This window comes from Alexandromys fortis, unplaced genomic scaffold (assembly GCF_014885135.2).
Source record: "Alexandromys fortis isolate MF-2015 unplaced genomic scaffold, M_Fortis_MF-2015_v1.1 scaffold_128, whole genome shotgun sequence".
Classification (NCBI taxonomy): domain Eukaryota; kingdom Metazoa; phylum Chordata; class Mammalia; order Rodentia; family Cricetidae; genus Alexandromys; species Alexandromys fortis.
Window position 1 is genome coordinate 2,513,262 of NW_026068012.1, and position 4,071 is coordinate 2,517,332.

The 4,071-nt window shown below is 43.5% G+C and overlaps 1 protein-coding gene across 1 annotated transcript in view; it reads left to right on the forward strand.

The window, feature by feature from the left end:
* Window positions 1–4,071, forward strand: part of Sh3bgr (SH3 domain binding glutamate rich protein) — a 31,564-nt gene continuing 27,493 nt past the window's right edge. Inside the window, exon 1 of the mRNA XM_050162126.1 lies at window positions 1–55. The gene's annotated coding sequence lies outside the window, so the exon portion shown is untranslated. The remainder of the gene's footprint in view (window positions 56–4,071) is intronic.

The window sequence follows — 4,071 nt, forward strand, 5'->3', positions numbered from 1 at the left end:
CCTGCTCCTGGTGGCAGTGCCAGGAAGGGAGAGAACCGAGAACAGAGTGTCCCTGGTAACTTGGTTTTTTTTTGGTTTTTCGAGACAGGGCTTCTCTGTAGCTTTGGTGCCTGTCCCGGAACTAGCTCTTGTAGACCAGGCTGGCCTCGAACTCCCAGAGATCCGCCTGCCTCTGCCTCCCGAGTGCTGGGATTAAAGGCGTGCGCCACCACCGCCCGGCAGATAGTAGAATTTTATGAGTTGATCCTTAAAACTGGCATCTTTAATTGTAAGTTCCCAGTTACTAAGAAGGGTAGGTGGGTTTTAATATTTTTATTGGTGTCACACAAAACGACAACAGCAACAACAACCACCAAGGTTCTCACCTTTCAGGGAAGAGGAGTTTATTCTGGAACTAAATGTGAGCGGCCATTGTACTGGTCTGTCCTGTCCCTTTAAGAGAGAAGTCCTGCCCACTCCCTCCCCAGTCCACCACTGAGGCAGGCGGATCTTCCTTCTGCTTCCACTCTCTCTCTCTCTCTCTCTCTCTCTCTCTCTCTCTCTCTCTCTCTCTCTCTCTCTCTCTCTCTCTCTCTCCTCCTCCTCCTCCTCTTCCTCCTCCTCCTCCTCCTCCTCTTCCTCCTCCTCCTCCTCCTTTCTCTTCTCCCTTTCCCCTCCATAACCCACTAAATAAGTATCCAACCTCACTCTGCATGGTGTGCCTACCCATCTAGGTCTCTCACCCACCGTGAGGCTCTGAGCCTAGGACCTGCTGGCCTGGCTCCCAGCCTGGGACCTGGCTGCCTTCATGGCCCGACATGGTCTTGGGACCTGCTGCCTGCTACTCTGGGACCTGTGGCATGGTCTCATGGCCTGCTGCCCACTGCCATCACTTGGGGACCTGCGGCATTTTATTTTTTATAACAACCATGACCTGGGAATACAGATAGATCTTACCTCAAAGACCATGTTCCAACATGGTAGACGTCTTGTAAAGTTTTGATAGTTACAGAGCAAAATAAATCATAAGTCACTTGCAAAATAGATGATACCAAGCCGGTTATAGCAAGCCAGTCTGTTTGTCCTTTCAAAAATGATTTACCTGACGATCATAAAAGTGTTATGTCAATCAGGGTGTGTACAGTGACAGGCTATTAAAACTAAAGATAGCCCAGAGTAATTTGGTTCCAAACCACAGTTATGAAATGATGTAATCTAATTAGCCAATCAGATGTTAGAATCTTTAACATGGGTGTGGCTTTTTTTGGAGGGGGGTGAATGCCAGTTCATAGTGCCCATTATCCTTATTTTGTAGTCTCCCCCAAACTCCCTTTTCTTGTATCGCTACTGGAGATGCAATCCAGTGCCTGAGGGTTTTTATTTTTAATTTTTACCACACGGGCCAGACTGGCTTCCAATTTACGGGATTAAGTGGTCTTATTAACCCAGCCTCCCAAGTGACCTGGTCTACTAGGGTGAACCTGGCTTTTTTAGCTTACTTCTGAACTTGGTATGAATCTTTGTAAAACTGGTTTTGGAAGAACTTTTGATGTATGAAAACAGTCTGTGATACATGTTGTAAATACTTCCAAGTTGTCCATCACCTTTTAAAATTTTATTTATTTCTGTTTTATGTGTGAATGCCCTGCATGTATACCTACAGGCCAGAAGAGGGCACCAGATCTCATTATAGATGGTTGTGAGCCATCATGTGGTTGCTGGGAATTGAACTCAGTACCACTAGAAGAACAACTGGTGCTCTTAACCATTGAACTATCTCTCCAGCCCTGTCAGTTACTTTTTAATATTTTTGACCACAGTGCCTCACTCCACATATAGACCAGGCCAGCTTTGAACTCATTAGTGTTTGAACTCATAGAAATCATCCCATTTCTGCCTATTATGGATATGTGCCACCCTGCCCCGTCATTTATCTGTTGTTTTCAAGTGTCTGTAGAGTTAGATTTTTTAATGTTTACCCTCTTTAATATTGTATGTGTGTGTGTGTGTGTGTGTGTGTGTGTGTGTGTGTTTGAGACAGGATCTCATGTAGTCCAGGTTGGTCCCATGACTGTCATGTAATTAGGTATTTTGTACACGCACGTGTGTGGTGTGTGTGTACTATAGGTGCATGTCTGCAGTACCTAAGAAGGCCAGAAGAAGGTGCTGGATCCTCTGGTATTGGAGATGCAGACAGTTCTACGTTGTCCTAGGGTACTGGGATTTGAACCCAGGTCTTCCGTAAGAGCAGCAAGTACAGTACTCTTAGCTGCTGAGCCATCTCTCCAGCCCCTGTTCTCAGCTGTGCTGGGATTTAAATCCAGATCTTCTGTAAGCACAGCAAGTACTCTTAACTGCTGAACTATGTCTTTAGCCCCTATTTATTTATTTTGAGACAGGGTCTTACTATGTAGTGCTGGCTGGCCTGGAATCATTAAAGTAGACCACGCTAGCCTTGAACTCAGAGATCTGCCTGTCTCTGACTCCTGAATGCTGGCATTAAAGGTGTGTGCCACTATGTCCTTAATCTAAGTTTTATTTTAATTTAAATTGTTTGTATGTGCTTGTCTAGATGTGTGCATGCAGGCACAGCTGCTTGTGGTTTCAGATCCCATGGAGGTGGAGAGCTGGAATTGTGAACCACTCCAGTTTGGTTCTGGGAACTGAATTCTGGTCCTCTGAGAAAGTAGGACTTGGTTGGCTCTTGACTGCTGAGCTGTTCTCCAGCCAGAAGCAGAGTTGGAGATCTTCTTAAAGATGTGTTATATAGATTCAGACAGGGGATTGGGAGAAAAAGAGATCCCCAGAAAAGTCAATAGCAAAAAAGAATAACAACAAAAACCTACAACAAAAAGAAATATATTCTTTTTGTTGTATATATATACATATATATTTATATTATATATTATATAAATATATTATATATTATATAAATATATATTTGCCAAATTTGTACTTGTATACAATTATCACCTTCCAGGAACTTAAATCCTTGATCTCCTTTTTCTACTTCCCAAAATGTTGGAATTATAGGCTGTGTCACTGTTGGGTACTTTTGTATTCCCATTGTGGTGTCTAAAGAAACTCCATTTTATGCTAGGCATCCATCTTGGTAGCCACTAGCTGTTTGTCTCTGATTACAGTTCCTGTAAGATAAGTGCTCAGTAACGCTGTCTCAATGATCCTTCCCCAACCCAAAAATGTACAGCCATGACCATGTCCTTGTTACGCTGTGACTACCTTTTGGCTTCTGTAACCGCTTATGCAAACATTGAAGGACTTTGAGGTTGCTTTGCTACCTAATCTTGGCAGAGTGGATAGCCTTTGCTTGTTTGTGCAGATGCTCAACTTTAAAAATTCAAAAAGCTACGGAGAAACCCTGTCTCGAAAAACAAAACAAAACAAACAAAAAAAATTCTCCCCTCACATCCCTTTGCATGGCAATCTCAACCTTGTCTCCAAAGACTGTTGTCCTGCTAGCAGTAATTAATAAATCTTTTAATTATACTTGGATTGACTCTATGGTCCTTTCCCTGTGGTCAGGAACTCTATGGTACCATGACCAAAACAAATGACAGAAGAAAGAGTTAACTGGGGGCTTACAGTTTGAGAGGGAGCATGGGAACGTGAAGGCAGGCACGGTACTGTGCAACAGCTGAGAGCTTACATCTTGATCCACAAACAAGAAATGTGCATGTGTATGCATACACATACACACACAGATACACACACAAACACAGACACACACAGACACACACAGACACACACAGACACACACAGACACACACATACAGACACACACACACACAGACACACATAGACACAGAGACACACACACAGACACACATACAGACACACACACAAACACAGACACACATAGACACACAGACACACACAGACACACATACACACACAGACACACATACACACAGACAGACACACACACAAACACAGACACACACACAAACACAGACACATACAGCATACAGATACACACACAGACACACACAGACACACACAGACACACACACAAACACAGACACACATAGACACACAGACACACACAGACACACATATACACACAGACACACA